The sequence below is a fragment of the Pan paniscus genome, chromosome 10 (genome assembly GCF_029289425.2).
Source record: "Pan paniscus chromosome 10, NHGRI_mPanPan1-v2.0_pri, whole genome shotgun sequence".
NCBI lineage: Eukaryota > Metazoa > Chordata > Mammalia > Primates > Hominidae > Pan > Pan paniscus.
The window spans coordinates 21,850,374-21,874,942 of NC_073259.2; positions in this window are offsets into that span (position 1 = coordinate 21,850,374).

Here is a 24,569-nt window from a genome sequence, read left to right on the forward strand (position 1 = left end):
TTTTTCTCTATTAGTATAGAAACTATACACTGTTTTTTGTATTATTAATTATTTATTCTTTTTTCTCTATTAGTATAGAAACTATACACTGTTTATATAATATTTTAAAATAGTTATTCTGTAAATTTCTACAGGCACACTTAACTAATCAAAGTCCAAATTTAGCCAATATTTTTAACCTTCTCTGGGACATTTCAAGGACCATAGGAGCTTTTGCTTCATTTATTCCTCTCCCTATTTTTGTGTTATTGTCTTTGTCTATTTTAATACTTTTTTAAACTCTAGGGATATTATTTTATTGAATCAGTGGTCTTCTAGCTTTACGTCTTCATTACCACTTTATCTTGCTCTTTATTTCTTCATTTTTCTCAGACCTTCCAGATGGAATTGCTTTCCTCTGGCTCTGAGATACATTTTTTACAGTTGACTTGAGTGTGGATCTACTGGTGGCAAACTCTCTCGGTTTTTGTCTTCTAAGAACTCTCTGGTAAATAATGAAATTAAGGCAGAAATCAAGAAGTTTTTTGTAACTAATGAGAACAAAGATACAACATACCATAATCTCTGGGACACAGCTAAGGCAGTGTTAAGAGGGAAGTTTATATTAATAGAACATCCACATCAAAAAGTTAGAAAGATCTCAATTTAACAACCTAACATCATAACTGAAAGAATTAGAGAACAATGGCAAACCAATCTCAAAGCTAGCAGAAGACAAGAAATCCAAATCGAGCTGAACCAAAAGAGATAGTGACACACACACACAAAAGAAAATTCAAAAGATTAGCAAATCTAGGAGCTGGTTTCGTGGAGAAATTAATAGGATAAACCTCTATGCACCCCTACACACACAAACTAGATAATCTAGAAGAAATAGGTAAATTCCTGGACACATCCACCCTCCCATGACTGAACCAGGAAGAAATTAAATCTCTTAACAGATAATAATGAGCTCCAAAATTCAATCAGTAATGAACAGCCCACCAACCAAAAAAAGCCCAGGACTAGAAGGATTCATAGCTAAATTCTACCAGATCTACAGAGAAGAGCTGGTATCATTCTACTGAAACTATTCCAAAAAATTGAGGAGGAGGGACTCCTCTCCAACTCATTCTATGAATCCAGCATCATCTTGATACCAAAACCTGGCAGAAATAGAAGAAAAAGGAAACCTCACGCCAATATCCTTGATGAACATTGAGCAAAAATCCTCAACAAAATACTAGCAAACCGAATCCAACAGCACATCCAAAAGCTAATCCACCACAATTAAATAGGGTTTATCTCTGAGATGCAAGGTTGGTCCAACACACACAAATCAATAAATGTGATTCATCACATAAACAGAACTAAAGACAAAAACCGTAAGATCGTCTAAATAGACATAGAAAAGGCTTTTGATAAAATTCAACATCCCTTCATATTAAAAACTCTTAATAAACTAGGTATTGAAGAAACATAATTCAAAATAATAAGAGTCATCTATGACAAACTCACAGCCAACATCATACTGAATGGGCAAAAGCTGAAACCATTCCTCTTGAAAACTGGCACAAGACAAGGATGCCCTCTCTCACCACTCCCTATGTTACATAGTATTGGAAGTCCTGGTCAGAGCATTCAGGCAACAGAAAGAAATAAAGGGCATCCTAATAGAAAGCCATCCAAATAACTGGCTATCCCTGTTTGCAGCTGACGTAATTCTATATCTAGAAAACCCCACAGTCTCAGCCCAAAAGCTCATTAAGCTAATAAACAACCTCAGCAAAATTTCAGGATACAAAATCAATATACAAAAATCACTAGCATTCCTATAAATCAATAACAGCCAATTGAGAGCCAAATCAGGAACAAAATCTCATTCACAATTGCCATGAAAGAATACAATATCTAGGAATACAGCTAACCACGGAGGTGAAAGATGTCTACAATGAGAATTACAAAATGCTGCTCAAGGAAATCAGAGATGACGCAAACAAATGGAAAAACATTCCATTCTCATGGATAGGAAGAATCAATATCACTAAAATGACCATAATGCCAAAAGCAATTTATAGATTCAATGCTATTCCTATCAAACTATCAATAATATTTTTTTCGCAGAACTAGAAAAAACGGTTTTAAAGTTCATATGGAACCAAAAAAGAGCATGAATTGCCAAGGCAATCCTAAGCAAAAAGCTGGAGGCATCATACTACTGGACTTCAAACTATACTACAGGGCTACAGAAACCAAAATACCATGAAGTGGTACAAAAACAGACACATAGATCAATGGAATAAAATAGAGAGCCCAGAAATAAAGCTGCACGCCTATGACATCTGATCTCTGACAAAGCTGACAAAGCAAACATTGGGAAAAGGACTCCCTATTCAGTAAATGGTGCTGGGATAACTGGCTAGCTATATGCAGAAGATTGAAACTGGACCCCTTTCTTACATCACATACAAACATCGACTCAAGATGGATTAAATACTTAAAAGTAAAACTGAAAACTAAGTTATAAACACCCTGAAAACAATTTAGGCAATAGCATCTGGACATGGGAACTGGCAAAGATTTGATGAAGAAAATGCCAAAAGCAATTGCAACAATGGCAAAGATTGACAAGTTGTATCTAATTAAACTTAAGAGCTTCTACACAGTGAAAGGAACTATCAACAGAGTGAAGAGACGAGACAACCTACAGGAGAAAATATTTGCAAACTATGCATCTGAAAAAGGTCTAATATCCAGCATCTCTAAGGAACTTAAACAAATTTACAAGAAAAAACCAACCACATTACAAAGTGGGCAAATGACATAAACTGACACTTTTCAAAAGAAGGCATACATGGGGCCAACAAGCATATGAAGAAAAGCTCGATATCACTGATCACTGGAGAAATGCAAATCAAAGCCCCAATGAGATACCATCTCACACCAGTCAGGATGGCTATTATTAAAAAGCCAAAAAATAACAGATGCCAGCAAGGTTGTGGAGAAAAAGGAACACTTAATATACTCCTGGTGGGAGTGTAAATAAGTTCAACCATTGTGGAAAGCAGTGAGGCACTTCCTCAAAGAACTAAAAGCAGAACTACCATTTGACCCAGCAATCCCATTATTTGGCATATACCCAGAGGAATATAAATTGTTGCATCATAAAGGCACATGCATGCCTATGTTCACTGCAGTGCTATTCACAAGAGCAAAGACATGGAATCTACCTAAGTGCCCATCATTTGTGGACTAGATAAAAAAAAATATGGTACACATACACCATGGAATACTATGCAGCCATAAAAAAGAACAAGATTGGCCAATTGCAGTGGCTCACACCTGTAATCCCAGCACTTTGGGAGGCCAAGGCAGGCGGATCACGAGGTCAAGAGATCAAGACCATCCTCGCCAACGTGGTGAAACCCTGTCTCTACTAAAAATACAAAAATTAGCTGGGCGTGGTGGTGTTTGCCTGTAGTCCCAGCTATTCAGGAGGCTGAGACAGGAGAATTGCTTGAACTCGGGAGGTGGAGGTTGCAGTGAGTCGAGATCACGCCACTGCATTCCAGCCTGGCAACAGAGCAAGACTCTGTCTCAAAAAAAAAAAAAAAAAAAAAAAAGGACAGGAACATGGATAGAGCTGGAGGCCATTATACTTAGCAAAGTAATACAGGAACAGAAAACCAAATACATGTTCTCAGTTATAGGTGGGAGCTAAATGATGAGGACGCATGGACATATGGACATAAAGAAGAGAACAGCAAATACTGGGGCTACTTGAGGTTGGAGGGTGGGAGGAGAGAGAGAAGCAAAAAAACAATAATAACTTTTGGGTATTAGACTTAGTACCTGGGTGACAAAATAATCTGTACAACAAATTCCCATGACAGAAGTTTACTTATGTAACAAATCTGCACATGTATCCCGATCCTAAAATAAATTTTTTTTAAACTGTCTTTATCGCATTCTCCCTGAAAGGTATTTTAATGAATATAGAATTATAATGTGATAGTGGGTTTCTCTCAGCACATTCCAACTAGTATTCTATTATCTTCTCACTTCCATTAATTTTGTTGGGATGAAAGCTATCAGACCAACTTTACCTCTTTTAAAATTAATCTTTGCTTCTGGCTGTTATTTTTACCAGCTTCTCTTTTAATTTTATATTTTGCAGTTTCACTGGAAATTTTTATCCTATTTTACATTTGTTGAGATTTTCGTATTTGTGTTTTCATCACTTCTGGAAAACTTTTAGCTATTAATTATTGGGATTTAAAAATTCTCTCTTTTTACTACTTCTAGATCTCTGATTTAATATTTGTTAAATCACCTCCCTCTCTTTTCTATATTTCCTCATCTCTATTCCAAATTTTCTAACTTTTCAAAAATCTGTGCTGCATTCTGGACTATTTCTTTTGAACTATCTCCAATTCACAAATTCTCTTTTTAGTTGAGTCTAACCGACTGTAAAACCCATATATTTACTTTTCAATTTTGCTTATTGTGCTTCTCATTTTTAGAAGATACTTTTTTTCTGCAAATCTATTTTGTCATTACTCCATGTTTCTATTTTCTGAACAAAATTTTAATTTTGTCTCTTATTTTTTAAACCATTATATGTTAAATCTGTTGGGGATCAGTATTGTGTAGCCTGTGTTTGTAATTTAAGCATCTGAGGTCTTTGTGGATACAATTTTTCTTTCTGATTTTTGTTTATGATACCTAGTTTCCTTGAACAGTTCACAAAGAAATATGTCAACTACTTATTTTCCTGGAAATTTATTTGTGAGAGTTATCTGAGGTCTAGAGTTAAGGTGATGTGTAACGTGTGTGTGTATGTGTGTATACACATACACATACACACACACACCTATATATATTCTGAAAGGAATCTCTGGATCAGAAAACAGAGCCTTTATTACCCACAAAGTATCTTTGTACCTGCAACCTAATTCTCAGTAGGGTGATGTAATAAGGGCTAGACGTTCACCTGTGCATGCAGTGGGATTGTACCATAGGAGAGGATCGCTGAAATTATGAGACTTGGAGCTTATATAGGGTGAGAGAGAGAAAGCTTTACTCTGAAGTATAAATGAATCCTCTCTGGGGAAGAGAGGGAGGAAGAAGATCTTAGTTTTTACCTCCCTAGAATGCAGAAATGTAAGCAAATGGCTTCTAGGGAGACAAATTTCTAAGCCTTTGCAGAACAATATCCTGTTGCTTCCATGGCAGCTCTGGTGTTAAGTCAGCCTTTAACTATTTTTCCAGTGCTTTTGCCCAGAAAGCCTGTACCACACAGCAATGTAAAAATATTCACAGAAAATTGTTTTCCAACAGGTGGTCCTCCCCAGAGTTTAGCACCCTTTGCTTGCACCAAGTGCCTCAGGTTATAGGCAATCTGGCACCCATTTAACCTCATCTAAGTTAAATTAATAGCTTGAGGTATATTGAGCCACTCAGATAACATATATTAACAAATTTGAAAGAGAAAAAATACTTGTTTTATGTTATCTCAGAGATAAATCCCTCCTCCCTCGTGAGTTCTCAGCGCCAAAGTAAATTTTCTTGTATCCTGGGAAGTGAGTGGGGTAGTGTAGCGCAGATTTAACTCTGAGCTTTCTCTTTGCTCTTCATAATCTGCAAGGGTCTGAGTAATGAAGTTTAAGTTTGTCAGGTTTAGCAAATGTCACAGGGTCAAAGTGGTTACAGTGCTATGCTTACCGTCATTTCTCTTTAACTTGGAGATTAGCCTATCTTGTCTGCTCTTTGACATTTTAAGATGATTTACCATATTTAAAATCTATCATTTTAATTATTTTAATGGAAGGGTTGAACCTACCGTTTTACTAGCATTCCTGCTTATATACCTCCTAAGCATCTCTGAAATACTCTTAACTCTTCCTGTTTCTTCTTCCATCTCTCCAGTTCAAGTTCCCCCCAGTTCTCACCCGAATTGCTGCAATAGCCCGTCTGTGTTTTCTAAATCTGCAAATACGATGCACTCAGTTCTGTAGACTCTAGTCAGATTTGTAAAATCATATATGTTTGTATATATTGCATATATGTGTATATATTTGATTATATATGTTTATACACTATTACATGTACGTAATATATATTTTTACACATACATATTAATGTTTATATATTACACATAAATATTAATATATGTATATGTAATACATATATTATATATAAACATACATAATCAAATATGTAATATAAATAGATAATATAATGTATAAATATATAATCAAATATTCAAATATACTCAAATGTATATGTTTGATTATATATATATTTGATTATGTCATCTCCCCATATCCCAAACCCTTCACCAGCTTCTCATTATTCACAAGAATAACGCCTACATATAACTATTTGGTTTGACTCCATTTTTTCCCAAGATGTTCCAGAATCACTATTTCTCTTGCTTTTGTACCCTGCCAGGCTGGCCTATGTTCAATGTTTTGTGTACCTCATATTCCATGCTTTTTTCTGACATGGAACCTTTGAATGTACCTTTCCCTCTGCCTGCAATGCTATGCTTCCTGCTCCACTCCCACTTAGCTCTTCCTCTGTTCAACTGTCACTTCCTTAGGGACTTTCTCAGACCTCTTTTTCTCATCAAGTTCTTTTGTCATGGACCCTCAAGGTATTACTTGCTTTCTTTTCTGGGCACTTTTCGCAGCTGTAATTGTATACGTGTCTGTTTTCTTTGCCTGTCTTCATGTAGGGTCTAAGCTGCATGAGGGCAGAACCACATCCGTTGGGCTCACCGTTACAGCTAGTCCTTAACATCTAGTGCAACTCTGGTACTTGGGTCATTGAAAGTAGTAAATATAATTATATTTACTAAATAGGTAAAGGAACGCAATGTTGATTATATCTTGTACGTTATATGGTGAAATCCTCTATAGAGAGTTACCATATGATACACTTGTGAGATAGTCAAAGGAAGAGTAAAAGTATATAGAAAATATTGCCTATGATATTTTTGTGTTAAATATAACAGATTATTGGCCTATTAGGTCAGAGATCTCACATTCTTCAAAAATGTTAGTTTTCTTTAATAATATACGATGATTTTGGATGACAGCATAGGTAATTCATTCTAAGAAGAGCTAATGTGACATGATAAAGGGCTGTACAAATGGTGGGGCTTCAGATCCTGTAAATCCTAGTATGAACAGTGTCATAATGAAGTTGTTTTCTGATACTCTTGACAGAGGCTAAAACTAGGAAAGAAAAATGGCTTATCTCATGATGTATTCTCTATGATAATGTATTTTCTATGATGATGTATATTAGAATTGTATTCTTTTTAGATGTAAAAGTAGTGTAGAACAATCACTAAGAACATAGACTTGAGAATCATGTCTGCCTTAATATTCAGGCTCAAACAGTTATCAGTTCTATGGTCATTACAGAGTTAGATAAGTTCTCTACACCCGAGGTGACTTGGTTGTCAAATGAAATTAATAATAATACCAACCTCATAAGGTTGTTGTAAGGATAACAAGAGTTAGCCCATATAAAGTGTATAAACTAGTGCCTGATAAATAGTAAACTATTAAAAAAATTAGTCACTATTATTACTGCCTGTGATATATATGGATTTTTAAATTAAGAAGTTTTACACTTGCAGTGTGGACATTGAGGCTATATTATTTCTGGATAGTTTCCTCTTATAGATCAAATTTAAGGTCATGCTTGAAGTCAGAAGACTTAGATTTGAATCCAAACCACTAAATGTGACCATGAGTACAACCTGAATCATACTTACATCTGTAATGTAGAGGATGATAATACCTACCAGAGAGGGTTGTTTTAAAGTTTCCAAACATCGTAGATAGTCTAACTGCTCCAATCAGATCTCCTAGTTTCCCTTTGTAGTGAGATATTATTTTGAGATATTAATTTTTTTCCTAATATCTGCCCAGTTGGAAATTGGTCAGAGGCATTTGTTGCTTGAGGAGAATTAGGATTGTGCATAACAAGCATTTAGAGAAAGAATCAACTAATATTTCAACTTTGACATCCAAAATAGGCTTTTGGAGCCTAATATGGTTTGGCTGTGTTACTCCCAAATCTCACCTTGAATTGTAGCTCCCATAATGCCCACATGTCCTGGGAGGGACCCGGTGGGAGGTAATTAAATCATGGGGATGAGTTTTTTCCATGCTGTTCTCATGGTAGTGAATAAATCTCATGAGATCCGATGGTTTTATAAAGGGCAGTTCCCCTACCTGCCACCATGTGAGATGTGCCTTTGCTCTTCCTTCACCTTCTGCCATGATTGTGAGGCCTCCCCAACCATGTGGAACTGTAAGTCCATTAAACTTCTTTTTCTTTATAGATTACCCAGTCTCAAGTATGTCTTTATTAGCAGAGTGAGAACAGACTAATACAGAGCCCTCCTCAAAAACAGTAATTTTGAAAATAATATTTTTATTTGGAAAAGTCAACCTTTAATGGGGAGAAGAAAAGGCTCTTGATTCAAGAAGGACTCAGAATGAAGCAGAACATAGATAATATGTCATAATAATAAGCCAGAAAGAGAGTAGGGAACTCCTCAGTCCACCTCACCTGTCCTGGATGGTGATAGTGAAGGTGGTTAATTTAGGGGTGAGTTGTGTGGCTACTCAATGAACATCACTTTAAAAGAAAGGAAGGAGAAGAGAGACCAGCAAATTAGCATCAAAAGAACCACTATCACTGACTTTCTCGAGCCCTATTTGGCTCTGCAGGAGCTAAACTGGTATCTACGGATGCTGTGTTGCCATTTGGGCAACCACCACATACCACTTGTGTTGAGAAGCCATGCTACCTGCTCAGGTAGCTGTCAAGGGAGAGTCTTACAGACACAACTGCCTGCATGTCCATGAATCCTGCAGCAAAAAAGACATCTGTTCATCCCGCAAGATTTTGCTAACTCTCATCCAAGCAGCCCCATTGTGAACAGAACACTCAATTTTTAATGGTACAGGCATTTTATGACCCCTGAGAACAGCAGGTAAGTGGTGGTATGGAGTTGAAAGAGAATTCTCCCAGCATCCGTATCTGGATTGGAAGGGTAGATGGTGAAATACCCATCACACCTGATTCCCTTTTATCCCCTCCCCAGGTCCAGTGAGTAAACTCTCACTTATCCTTATAGATAGATCTCAATTTTCTCATTTACCCTTATTTTTTTCCATACATTCTCAAGGAAGTGTCGGTTATCCCTTCTTTTTGGGATAAACCACTATAGTTTGTATTCTAGCATTTGTCATAGTATGCTGCCAGTATTTGTTTACATTTGTTTCCACTTCTAGACTATGCAATTAATAGTGTTATTTAATCTTGGCATCTCCAGCATATAATTTCTGACACATTGAAGACTCTTAGCCATTGCCAAATCAATGAATGAAAGTATACATATATTAATATGAATATGTGAATGTATATTATTTTTTCTTACAAACATAATATTAAGGCTTACTTTCTGCAAAATTTAGAAAATTCAGAATAAATCTAAGTTTTGTAGAAACTGTAGAATCAACAACTAAGTATTATGATATTTGCCTGCTAAGAGTTGGGACCATCTGGTTTTATACAAAAAAAATAATAATAATAATAAGGTATTTCCTCTGTTACCAAGCGAGGTAATATTGGTGCTCAAAAAGGCTCTCAGGTCCCCTAGCTTTCATGCTCTCTTTATTCCTGTGGAATATCAATTTTTCTAGCTACTAGCTTTTATAGTTTTATGTATACCGATTTACGATTTTCTAGCCTAAAAATGTGGACTCCACAGGTTGAAGACTCACAATTAATTGGTAAACCATTTATTAAGTTCAAACTACTGACCAGACTTGAAAGATTTATGTTTTCCTCCGTATTACCTGATTTCTTTTTTTTTTTTTTAGGCCTCAAGGTGTTTTTATTTTTATTTTTATTTTTTATTTATTTATTTATTTTTTTGAGATGGAGTCTTGCTCTGTTGCCCAGGCTGGAGTGCAGTGTTGTGATCTCAGCTCACTGCAAGCTCCACCTCCCGGGTTCACGCCATTCTCCTGCCTCAGCCTCCCAAGTAGCTGGGACTACAGGTGCCCGCCACCATGCCCAGCTAATATTTTGTATTTTTAGTAGAGACGGGGTTTCATCACGTTAGCCAGGATGGTCTCCATCTCCTGACCTCGTGATCCACCCACCTTGGCCTCCCAAAGTGCTGGGATTACAGGCGTGAGCCACCGCACCCGGCCAAGGTGGTTATTTAAAAAATATTTTCAGCTGGGCACAGTGGCTCATGCCTGTAATCCAAGCACTTTGGGAGGGCGAGGCTGGCAGATCACTTGAGGTCAGGAGTTTGAGACCAGCCTGGTTAACATGGTGAAACCCCATTTCTACTAAAAATACAAAAAATTAGCCGGGCGTGATGGCACGTGCCTGTAACCCCAGCTACTCGGGAGGCTGAGGCATGAGAATCACTTGAACCTAGGAGGCGGAGGTTGCAGTGAGCCAAGATCGCACCATTGCACTCCAGCTTGGCCAACAAGAGCAAAACTTCGCCTCAAAAAATTTTTTTTTCTGATAATTACTATATGCTTTAGCATGTATTGTAGATCAAAACACCTATGTAAGGGACTGGAACATTAAAAGCCACATTTGCATTTCATAGTAGATATGTACATTTTCTGGAATTATATGGTCAGATTAGATGTCTTATACTACTCTTCCTATATTTCTTGACATTTTTCTAGTTTGAATACAAATACAAGAACTTTGCTCAGTAACATTAGCAGTTTACATTGTTTATTTCACAATGCCTTAATTTCCATAGGGAGGAGGGGTACATTGTGAATTACACAGATCTGAGAACCTCCTCTTATTTACTCATCTGATTTCCATGGCCATGAATAAAATACAGTTGACTTTTGAACAACAGGAGTTTAAAACATGTGGGTCTACTTATGCATGAATTTTATTTTGCCTCTGCCCCCGCTGAGAGAGTTAGACCAACTCCTCTACTTCCTGCTCTTCCAGCCTACTCAACATGGAAACAACCAGGATCAAGACCTTTGCAGTGATCCACTTCTACTTAATAGATAGGAAATATATTTTCTCTTCCTTATGAATTTATTAATAACATTTTCTTTTCTCTAGCTTAATTCATCTTAAGAATACAGTACATAATGTGTATAACGCAAAAAATATGTGTTAATTGACTGTTTATGTTATTGGTAACGGTTCTGATCAACAGTAGGCTATTAGTAGTTAAGTTTTTGGGGACTCAAAAGTTATATGTGAATTTCCAACTGTGTGTATGTGGAGGGGTGCTTCCTACCGCTCATGTTTTTCAAAGATCTACTGTATACCTAGCTACACAAACGAGGGGAAATGGCAGGAATGGCTTGCTTATCTATCTTCAAACATCAGTAGTAGAAAAATTATAGATAAAATTCTATAAAATTTATTTTATAAATATTTGCAGCCATAATCAAGAAATAATCTTTCATTTCATTTCATATGCAGAGATTTTGCAAAAAGAGTAATATACATTTAGTAGTCCTTTTCATGTGCATTTGTATATAATCAAATAGTTGCCTTTACTGGATAACATATGGTCACCTGGGCCTACCATTTTCATTTGGTTCTTTAAATATTCAATGTGAGAATAAGATATAAAATGAGACCATGAGGAAAAGAAAGAACTTTGTAGATGCAGATTTAATTGGTTATAAAGTCAATTTATACCTCTAGTTTAAGAACTTGTATGTTTCTGCTTAAAACTATTTATAAATGTTCTGTTATAAGCTTGTTGTTTTAATGATGTGAATGAAGATAGTTTGCAAAGTTGGAAATGAGTAAGGGTCAGATTCAGCCTTCAAAAAATACAAAAATGTGTAACTAAATATTGTAGTGCTAACGCTGAGGATTGTAGTGCAAGTCATTTTAAGCTGTTATATCTAGATACCATAACCTGGAGTGGCTTAAACAACAGAAACTTATTTCTCACAGCTCTGGAGGGGAGGACTCCAGCATGGTCATTCTGGTGAGGGCTGTTTTTCTGGATTTCTTACGTGGCAGGGTGAGGGGGCAGGGGGAGGAAGTAAGCTCTCTCCTGCCTCTTCTTATAGGGGCACCAACCCCATCATGAGGGCTCCATCTTTATCTAATTACCTCCCAAAGGCCCCATCTCCAAATACCATCACATTGGAGATTGGGGTTTTAGTATACACATTTTGGGGGAACACAAACATGTAATCCATAACACAGGAAAATAAGCAAAATGGCTGAGGGTGTAGATGTAAAAAAAGTTGTTGTAGACTGGAGAGAAGCATTGAGAAAGAATTCTCAAAGATTGGAGCAATTTGGTTTGAATTTCTTGAAAGTTCATTGTTGAAAACTGAATTAGGAATCTGTAGAATTTGCATTCCTCATGCCAACTGCAGTATATCCAGATCAAAAGTGTGGACCAAAAGCATGCATTGGAAGTATCACAAGGTAGCCAGTTAAAAATGGGCCAAGTTATTTAGCCTTCAATTCCTGTATGGATTAATTATCTAGTTGACAGATAAATTATTTATTCAACAAACTTTTTTGTAGTCTTACTTTGTTCTAGGTTCTCTACTGTTGTGTTAGTTCATTCTCATGCTGCTATGAAAAAATATCTGAGAGTGGGTAACTCATAAGGGAAAGAGGTTTAATTGACTCACAGTTCCACATGGCTGGGAAGGCCTCAGGAAACTTACAATCATAGCAGAAGGGGAGGCAAACACATCCTTTTTCACATGGTGGCAGGAGAGGGAAGTGCAAGCAGGGAAAATGCCAGACATAAAACCTTCAGATCTTGTGAGAACTCCCTCATTATCATGAGAGCAGCATGGGGGAACTGCCTCCATGATCTAATCACCTCCCATGAAGTCCCTCCCCAACACATGGAGTACAATTTGGATTTGAATTGTAATTTGGATTACAATCCAAAATGAGATTTTGGTGGGGACAGAGAGCCAGACCATATCAACTTAGCTGTATAGTATAGAAATGAATGAAAACTAGTACCCTCCTCCAGGAGCTGAGAGAGCTATTTGACCAGTGCCCTGCCAATGGAGAGTAGCAGATCAATGAAAGAATCCAAGTGTTATGACTGCTGATTTAGTACTCTTTCTAGAAGCAATATTGCTTCTGAAATTTGATAGTCTAACCAATAAGGGGGTATGCTCAACAGTAAAGTAAGCAAATCAATACCTCTAACTTATGGTAGGTTAATAAGGGCCTAGATATTTGGAGCTGTGAAAAACAAACTTGCAGAATCTGAGGTAATGGGCCCTAGAGTTTCTACAATATGGGTGAAATTCTAAACCCAAGGAACATCCCCAAACACAACTACTAAAACATCAAAAGTATTGGCTTTAAAATACAAAAGCAGTAAAGCAAGTATTTAAAGTATCAAGGCAAGTATTTAAATGTAATTGAGGTCCTTTCTTAATTAATTAAATCACTTCTACATATGGGGACTAGGAAATCTTCAATTTCCAGCTTGAACAGCTCTTCCATGCTCCTTGCTGTAGGGAAGGACTTTTAAGACTTGGTGGCTGACTGCACATGCATCTCTTCCTGAGGAAAATAAAGGAGTCAAAGCAGGGCAAAGGGAACTCACAATTACTGAGTATCATCCATGGGCCCCGAGTTTTATGTGTGTCATGACATTTAATCATCAAAACAACCTTATAGAGTGGCGATTATTGTCTTCATTTTACTGAAAACTAAATTCAAATTTTAAAATACTATGCCCAAGGATGCACATTGTAAATGACAGAGCCAGAAATGGAGACAAGCTGATCTAATTCCAAGGTTCATGTTCTTTGCAGCATATCCTGCCACCTCCAGGGATTAGAGAAAAATTTGAATGAGCGAAAAAACATCCGAAGGTAAAGCAGGGAAGATGGAAGTTGGGAATGGCTAACATTTTGATTTTTTTTAATTATCACATATATCAGCAGAAGATTTGGGTTTATAATGCTCATTATTCTCTGATAAAAAATTCACGTTTCAACAAGCGGTGTCAAGAACCAAACTCAGTTCCCTCACTCACCTCTGTTGTACCCAGAAGCAAACTCTAATACTCTTAGTTTTCTGAGAGACTATACATTCACTGAGAAATAAGAAGATAAAATCCTGGGCTCTGGAAGCAGATAGCCTGTGTTTAAATCCCACCTTTGCCACCAACTTGATATATGTAGACAAATTATTTAACCTTTGTGTGCCTTGGTTGTCTCAAGAGGGATACTAATAATAATGCCTAACTCTTACACTTGGGAATAAATAAAATAATACATATAAAGAACTTAACACAGTCCAGTCCATAGTGAGTGCTCAAGAAACACTAGTGACATCTTTATGTTGTTAAACTGAATTTGATCCATTTCAAGGATCAGTAAAAAAGTTCACTGATCAATTTGGAGAACTCATACCCACCCCTCAGAGCTTATATGTTTAGTGTTTGCGAGTCCTAAATTGGAAGAAGATCATTATTGATGTCCAGGCTCGTGTGGCCTATTCAGAGACGGTAGCTCTACTCCAGAAATTAGGCTTCTCCATGGCTTTTCAGCACTACCTAAATTGGAGCCACTTCTCTTCAAGATTCTACCACTCATTTGATTGTGGTCAGGTCATCACCAATCTTAGAAACCCAAATCTGACAATCTTCTTTCCCGGTGTTAACCGGGAAATTAACCATGAATTTTAAGTTTGAGCCATTCCCTTTTCCAAATGCTCTGTTCTTGCCTTTTCTCAGATACCTCAGCCTACCTCTTCTTAAAATACAAGCTCCTGTGGGCATTATCTTCAAGATTCACACTTTGTCTGGCATATTCTCTTGTCTGGCTCTAAGGAAAGTGTTGTTTCTTCACCAGGGGTGGGAGTGGTGAAAAGGCAGATACTGGAACTTTAGAAACCGTGGTCTGTCCTTCTTGGGGGAAGAGAGACAGGTGCCTTTATTATTTCCTAGAGAGACTCCTTCAGAAAAAAGGAAAAAACCTCGACAATGAACTCTCTCAATAAATTACCTCGTAATTACCATGCTATCTGTAAGATACTGTAGGAAATATGGAGAATAATATGATGTATTTCTTCAAAGAGGTTATTCTCTAGTTAGTCAAAGGAGATAAAGTCAAGGCAAAACAATTGAGATACTTGGGATTCCTGGAATTTCTATCAAACATCTGAATATCTTTCCAGTGATTTTAAAACGTGACAATTTTATCTAAGAATAGCTTGGAGGGTTATATATCTCAGCCTGAAGATATACTTTGATGGCCATAATCTTTGCCTTTCTGCTTCAGTGATATGGAGACGGATTGGATGCCAGGGTGTCAGAGAATCCGCCTAGCTGATTAGGCTGCCATGGACATAACAAAGGCCATACTTTAAATTAGCTCCAACAGTCTAATCAGAGTGAACAGACTACTTGAATCTGTGATGGAGACATATTGGCAGCCAATGAAGGCTGACTAGAGGGATTCTGGTGAAAAACCAAAGTATATAAATGCTAAAAGCAGTTTGATTCTAGTGTGAGGATTAAGGGTGATTTAGAAGAAAACATTTATGTTAACAATTCATTTCTATCTTAATTTCATTTTCTTTAAAGTTTAGCTTTACACATATGAATTTTAAGAATCATACAAAATAATTTTTTCTCATCTATTTAATGAGTGACTTAAAAATATATATTTCAAAATAATTACACTCAGGAGCATTTTGATAGCACAGATCACATCATCAAGATGCCCACTTCCATCTGAAGCAAAATGCACTAATTGAAGATTCAGATCTTTTGATTGAAGAAGCCAATTACATATTGATTCTGCAACTGGTACACATTCATAATCTAAGAAAAACGCACATTACTTGGCATGAAAGCCATTAAACTTATTCTCATAATGAACTTTTCTAGATATGTCCATTTGTTCACGTGTTTTTAAACATAGATTAAAAAAACTATCCTAAGTCGGGTTTCCTGGGAAACAAAATCTGAGTGGAGGTTTCCATGCAGGAGGTTTATTGGCAAGTGCTCTCAGGATCAACATCTGTGATGGAGTGAAGGGAGGAGAAAGGGTAGAAGGCAGAGCTGAGTTGTGATGCAGTCACAACAAAGGCTCATCAGATTCTAAGGAGAGCTCTGGAACTGGGATGATCCTTCAGAGCTAGACCTTTCTTCCTATTATCTAACAGTGACTGGATATGGGGAGCTGTCTATAGGAAGCGGGGGTGATCTTGGGTGAGAATGCTCTCTTCTGCTGAGAACAACTGCCAGAGGACTCAACTGAGCACCTTTAACCATTAGCTGAGGCTTCTTAGCAGGTGAGGGAATGAGTGCCTCAGCATCCATTATAGTCCACCCACTCAGTTTCTTAAGTTCATTTATTTTCATGATAAATTCTGGGAACAGCTCCTCCGGCATTCGGATTGATCTCTTTTACTGAGGAAGAGTTGCCTGAGAATGGTTAGTGGGATGCAACACAGCACCGTCTCTGCAATTGGTCTCAAGACTGGAACTGGTACTCATTGTCTCTCTTCTCTCCTATCCTCTGCTACACATTTTCCCCATCCTTGGCGGCCATCTCTTTTGATCTAGATTACTTAACCAGATGAAATGATCCAGACTTAAGCCCTGAGGAATCTGAATCCCTGATTACTATACCCGTGGCTGCTGCACATATCCATTTATCAATAAATTTGGGGAAGGGAGGTACTAAACATATGCCCCCATTGCTTAAGAGTAGCCATATCTCCCCCTATTGATCAAAATTCATTACCTCTAAAAATATGGTGACTCCTTTCCTTCCCTGGTCATCTCTTGCCATGAGGAGCCTGATGTAACCCAGTAACAGGCTTAGCTTAAAGTTTAATAAAATTATTGTTTTGTTCTCCGGTTAAAACACTTCCCTCTTGAAACTAGACCACTAAACCAATAAAGCCCAGAGTGGCAATAATGGAAATCACTAATTCCCCAAATGGGATCACTTCTATTTCTAGTTTATTTACTGAGGACATAATAAAATATGACTGCAGATCTAGGATCTACAGTGCATTTTGAAGAATATTGCTCTATTCATGTATAGAATAATCTCCTAATTCTTACCTCACTTTTGCCTTTACAAGGCTGTTCCATCACTCTATCAAACCTGTAGTTTCTGGATGGTGTGGTATGGGATAGGTCCGTGGACGTATATTCACTTTTATATTTTCCTTTCTGTAAAGTGGGTCTCTTGATCTGGAGCAATTTTAGATAAAATGTCATGATGGTGGGTCAAAGACTGTAACCCCTGGCAATAGTGAGACAAATCCGTACTTGGAATATATGTCCATTTTGGTCAAGATGAATAACTGCCCCTTCCAGACTACAGGGGTCCAATGTAATTAGCCTGACACAAAGTGGCTGTTCTGGTTTCATTGAGGGATGTTGACATATCTGGATTCCACATTGATCTCTCACCATTACTCTAGATCTTTGTGGCTGGCTGGTTGGACATTTTTGGCAGCAGTGTCGCTGGTTAGATCAGCCTCATGCAGTGAGCATTCATGCTGGGCCCACGCATAGTCTTCATTCCACCATCATAGATACTCCATTCTTGCACCCATTTATCAGAACTGGGGTGATCATTGGATGAAACTGGCTGACATCAACTGACTGGTTAACTCTATATCAGTGGTGATTAAGTTCTTCTTCTGTGGGACATGTGCTCTCTTTCAGCCCTCTGATCAACCAGCCCATCTATTCTCTATAGTGTGTATATGAATCTATCCATCTATCTATATATATTTATCTTGGACCAACTATCTTTTTATACAGTGTGGATGATCAGATATACCGCACAAATCCCTGGCCAGTGGGAGAAGTTCCCCTTACTACTTTCAGGGCCACTTCTCAGTGGAAGTCCATTTTCAGCTGGTATCACACATAACAAAATGGCCTATTTTCAGCATGTGCCACACAGACCAAGACTGTCCTTTTCTGTCTCCATTATCAGGTCAAAAGGAAACACACATGATGCCATAGGAGTGAGATGAGGTGCAATTTTGGTAGCTGACAATGGGGCCTGGGTCACCTGCTTGCAATGTACTTGTGCTTCTGCCTCTGGATTGCTTCTGTCTGATCCCAATGTACTGTATCCTTTAGATTTCTGCACACATAGTCAATTGATATTCTAATTAAGTTAGAAACAGCTTTAATCTTTTAGGTCTCACTTTTAAGATTTCCTACTGGATACAAGATCAGAGTTTATTCTCAGGCCAGTTACTAACACAATGCTTTTCTGGTTACCTTATCCAATCCCTCACAAATTATGAGAAGGCCCCTTTCCTGTATATGAGCTCCAGGTACTGCTTCCTTTAATTATTTTGGGTGGTTCTCCCTTGATGCTAAGGTTGTCTTGTTACATGGACATGCTGATTGGTACTCAGCTCAGTATTCCAGGGAAGACTCTGCAGGTCTCTGGAACTTCCTCTCTGTGTCACTCTCCGATCTCCAGTACTCTACCCTGTGAACTCTAGCAGCCTTCTTTTCCCCTGACTCTGTTTGTCTCCTCCACTAAGGAAGACTGCTGAGCTCTTTAAGCCACAGCCTGGAAACTCTCTAAACAGTAACCTGGAGCAATCAGAGGGCTCATCTTACTTTTTTCATTTTCTTAGGGATCACTGACTTTAATTGCCTAATGTGAATTACATTGAAAACCACTATTTCATATATTTAGTTGTTTCATGTGGGAGCATACATCTGATCCTCATGTTGGCCCACGTCCTCAACTATTAATGTCAACTCAGACCTGGCATGCAACAATCCTGTAATTTTCTAGGTGTTTCTATTTTCTCAGTGTATGAGATTAGACATGAAGATAGGTCACAGCAAATATTTGATTTTAAAGTGAAACAAAAAACAATTCTCTGATATTTTGTTGTCCCTAACCTATGTACAAAAAAATCCTAGTTGTCCATGCTTATTATTTATCCTCTAGAATTATTTTACCCAGCATCTGCTCTTTTATAGCACTTTGTGTGTATACTCATTATGATGCTAATTACCTGTGGATTTGTTATTTTGCTACTCAGCATACATACTCCTTCCTCATGCTTCCTTGAATTCTGTTATTGGTATTACATTTTCTCCATTTTGCTCCTCTAACCAAGAGCACCAGATCTAAGGTAAGTCAATTCTATGCTCCCTCAATTCACAGAAAGTTGTCATTCCCCACTTGGCTGGTACATTCTCACCAGGCCCTTTCTGCTATGATTCCCATGTGGTAGTCTCCTGTCTTGCCTTGGTGAGTGTCAGTGCTCCAGCCTGGTTCTCCAGCCTCCCATTAGTTCTGAGAGTCTCCCAATATATCTAACATATTTCCTTTATTTATAGCACATTCAGAGTACATTTATAGTCAATAAAACAACCTATCTAGCTTTGTTTTATGGCTATGTGTCTTTCTCTCTGCAACTAGACTGTGAGCCAGTGGAGAGCTAGAATCATGGTTTATTCACCCTTGTGTCTTCTGCAGGACCAAGAACAATTGTAGATGTTAAATAAATGCTGCATTAAATTTAATCAATCATCAAATGTTTTTAGCACCTTCTTCGTGAAGGATATAGTGTGTACTTGCACAAACACGTCACAGTCTTTAAGTCCAACAGAGGTGTCATAGAATCAACTTCACCTTGATCAAAGCCTTCCTGAAAGAACTTTGGAAGAAACAGACAATATTTTCAATTCAAAAATATATTGGAATAAAGTCTCTCATGCATCACTTTACAAAAAATTCAACTTTCTCTGCAAAATTGAGCAGTCTAAAATCTCCTAAATATGTAAGTTGCTGACTAAGTCTCCTCTCTCCTGGATACTTTTTCATGTTTGAACATTTGAGTTGAAATTTTTCTTTTCCTCTAATTATTTCTTCTTGTAAGGCCCAGGATTGAAATCTGTGCTGTTACTTCTCCCTACTCACTTTCTGGCAGAATGGCTTCCACCATAAGCATGAAGATGGCTTCCAAATTTTTATTCCAAAGCCTAATTTCTCAGTGACACTCCAGTTTCACATCTGCTTCTGACTGAGTGACACGGGCCTATCCATACACTGCCACCCATGAAAGCTAAATCTGGCACAAGTTGAACTCCTCACCTTTTAAACTGTCACCTTGTCATTTCCCCACCATCATTAAAATGAGAGTCATCCCTCAGACTTGGGAAACGGGATATATTTTTGTCTCCTCTGTTTTATAACCCAGTTCATACAGATCAAGTCTGTATGAATGTGAGTCACATGTTCCCAAAAGTCAGGCTTTTTCTTCAGCTTCTTCACCTATGCACATGCCAAACAAAGAAACAGAACAGACATGTTTGGAGCTATATAATAGAATCAATCTATAGGAAGGAAAAAAATGTGTTTTACACAACCATCTTTCAGTGGTGTTTCTGGGAACCTAACACCTCTTGCCCTAACACTGAATCAATTTGATTCAGGTACATGGAACTCAGGGTTAGAATGAATAATCATCTACTTACAGCAATTATGGTCTTTGAGTTAAGTTTAGTTTGCTGTATTTTGTACTTTATCTACTTAAGGACAGTAAGGTAGATAGATCCAGCCAAAAGTAATAAAATAGCCATAATATCCATAAAAATATAAATATTTTTGGAAACTAGTGGGTTTTTTATTATGTATTTATTTATTTAGAGACAGAATCTCTGTGTTGCCCAAGTTGGAGTGCAATGGCATGATCTCGGCTCACTGCAGCCTCCACCTCCTGGGCTCAAGTGATTCTCATGCCTCAGCCTCCTCAAGTAGTGAGATTACAATGTGAGCCACCAATGCCTGACTAATTTTTGTATTTTTAGTAGAGACAGGGTTTCTCCATGTTGGCCAAGCTGGTCTCAAACTCCAGAACTCAAAGTGATCTGCCTTCCGGGCCTCCCAAATTGCTGGGATTACAAGTGTGGGCCACCATGCTCTGGCAGAAACTCATTATTAATTCTTAAACTATGGGGCACCACACCAATAAAGACACTTCTACCTCCATGATGACAACAACTAGATCTAAAGCACAGTCTAGAGAAAAGGCAGCTGCTCAAGAACATGCAGCAGAATCTCAGAGCTCCCCTGTTCTTCACGTCCTTATTCCTACTGCCCCACTGGGCATTTCCTTTTACAGAAATTCAAAGAGTCAAAGTCCTTATTTTCCCCAAGCCCTTTCTCAATACCCCATTTTCTATTCACACATGTGTGAAGGTGTAAGCACATTTTCAAACCTCTTCTCTCAACCCAGGGAGTTAATTCATGCTCGTTTTATTATTGAAATATCACTTTCATTTGTTTTTTTCCATTCCATGTTTTCTGTCACTGATAAGTTTGGTTTCATATCTCTTGCCTTGATTATTATTATACAATAGACTCCTTATGGACTCCTTGATTCCATTCTATTGTCTTGATCAGTAACCCTCCACACTCCTAATAGATTTGGCTTTCTAAAGGGATATCGGATCACTTTATACCCTGCTCAACAAAATGTCTCATTGCTACTATAATAAATTTTGAGGCTGACACTATGTGTTTGCTTTACAATCTTCATCTCTTACTCCTCACTATAGGGTTCCATTCATCTTACCTTGGCTATATTAGATCTTTCCTAAGCATACACTATACTTCCCTGCATCTATGGTTTTGTAACAACTGTTCATTTTGATTGGAATGCTCATTCACTGCACTTTTCTGAGTCAGAAATTCTATATATTCATCCTAGCAAAACTCAAAGGACAATTCATTTTGATTCTTCCAGTTGAAATTAGACTCTTCTTCCCTCTGCATTCTTTTTGTTCTAGTTGTTTTTCCCCTTTAAACCAAATAAGTTTGATTATTATTTAAATTTTTATTGCATTCATTCATTCACTTCCTCAATCATCCAATAAATATTTACTGAATGTTAAGTTCATGTGTGACTTCTTGATAGTGTTCAATTCCATTCCATTTCACTACATGCATTTGTAGAATGTTATACCTATCAAATGTATTAGGCTTCATCCTGTTGTAGTTAAAAGCTGAACAAGGCCGGGCGCGTGGCTCACGCCTGTAATCCCAGCGCTTTGGGAGGCCGAGGCGGGCGGATCACAAGGTCAGAGATTGAGACCATCCTGGCTAACACAGCGAAACCCCATCTCTACTAAAAATACAAAAACAACAACAACAACAAAAAAAATTAGCCGGGCGTGATGGCCGGCTCCTGTAGTCCCAGCTACTTGGGAGGCTGAGGCAGGAGAATGGCATGAACCAGGAGGCTGAGCTTGCAGTGAGCCGAGATCACACCACTGCCTCCAGCCTGGGCGACAGAGCAAGACTCTGTCTCAAAAAAAAAAAAAAAAAAAAAAAAAAAAAAAAAGCTGAACAAAACAGAATTATATTCATTCATTAATTGAATAAATATTTATGAAATTTCTATTGTGTGTTAAACATTGTGCCAATTACAAGGAATGCTGAAATGAAGTAGACAATTTGCAGTCTGGCAATAAAGACTTTAAACAATTGTTTACATTATTCTATTAAGGAGAAGCTAAAGTTACAAAAAACGATTTTAAGAAGACTAACATATTTTGGGGGCTCAAGGAAAATGGCCAAGTGAGAAGAGGTGCTTAGGCTGAGATACAGGTGATGAGTGGGAATGATCTATGTAAACAGGGGATGAAGGGCAGAGGGAAAGAGATGAAAAAACCTGTCTCTGACCTGACAATGTTTAAATCAATATTATGGAAAGCAATAGGCATTTAAATAATAATCAAACTGATTTTTTTGTCTGAGACAGAGTCTGGCTTTGTCACCCAGGCTGAAGTACAGTGGCGCAATCTTGGCTCACTGCAACCTCTGTCTCCTGGGTTTAAGCGATTCACATGCCTCAGCCACTTGAGTAGCTGGGATTACAGGGTGTGCTACCATGCCCAGCTAATTTTTGTACTTTTAGTAGAGACAAGGTTTCACCATGTTGGCTAGGATGGTCTCGAACTTCTGGCCTCAAGTGATCCGCCCATCCTGGCATCCCAAAGTGCTGGGATTACCGGCATGAGCCACTGGGCCTGGCCTACATTTTTTCTTTTCCATTAAAGGATAATACCTAAAGGAATATGACTTGATACTGGCTATTGAGCTTTAATTATTTCCATCTAAGCGTTATGCTTTTTCCTTTTAATTTTACATTTTAAAAAACTTATTTTTTAAATGTTTTTTCTTCTTCAGGGAGTCATACTTATATTGGATCTTTTAAGCTATTTTCTATGACTCACCTGTTCTTGAATATTTTAATTTATTACTTCTTTTTGGTTTTTAAACTTTTTGATTTAATCTTATATTTCTCTTGAGGCATTATACATTGTTTTTATTCTCTTTTGTGTTCTTTCTGTTTAGTCTTTATTTCTTAAATTACTTTTACATTTATTTCCAACTTTTCCTAGAGTTTTGTAACCTTTTTTAAAAAAATTATTTTCCCAATCTCTTCAAACCAGAGTTTTTCTAATTGTCTTTAAGATGTCTTCAAATTTTGATTTATTTTCATAAATGTCCCTTCATAGCTTTTTCCAAATATTTTTAAATATTATTTTTTAGCTGACTTAAAAATTTTTTTTTTTGCCTTTTTTGAGGGATCCTATATTTTGGCTTATTTTCATTGATGTTAATCTACTTTTCATCTCTTATAACTTTATTTGCAAATTGATCACAGTGTTTTCTACTAGTTATTTTAAAGTAAAGTGCATTTTCCTAATTTTTTTCTGAAAATGAGTAGGACAGAGTAACATTTCTAGATACATATTTCTAAAGCTTCCCCTTCAGTTATATTTGTGACTTCTTATCAAGCTGTATTGAACATTTCTATTGTTTTTTTTTTCTCTTGGGGATGTTATCATGAGTTTTTAATTATTATTCTAGTGTTTATGGTGGATTTTGGAAGATTTCAACAATTTCACTGATATTGCATCTGTATGAAATTCAATTTTCCTTGAGTTTTAAATATATATTTTACTTTGCTAAATATATTTTAAACTTTATATGTCCCACCAAGTGCATTATGTCATTTAGTATTATTGGTTTTGTTGTATAAAAGTATTTTATTTAAAATGTTTTTCGGATTTTATGTATGTCAGATGGTTAAAAAGCCATACATTTTGTTTGTTATTTTTATGAGACTTGCTTTTACTTAAGATTTCTATTTGTGCTTATTTGCTCCTAATAATTTCTTAATTTTTGGTCTATAAGACATATTTATTTTCTAGTGATTTCTAATCTTTTCAATTTCTATACCATCATTTAAACATGATAAAATGTAGCCATCTTTTTTTGTGCCTTTGTTTTTTGTTCCTTCTCAACTGGGCTAATATTGTCTACAATTGTAGTTCCACATCGTTGTGTACATTTTTGTTTTTTTGAAATCTTCCCTGCCCTTTTTTCTCTTACCTTTGCTTTTTAAGATAACAATAAACATTGTTAAATTTTTTGAACATCGTTAAATTCCAGCACCTTCGGAATTTATTTATCTTATTTATGTTTTTCTTCAAGGATAATTTCAAAAGGGTTTTCTTT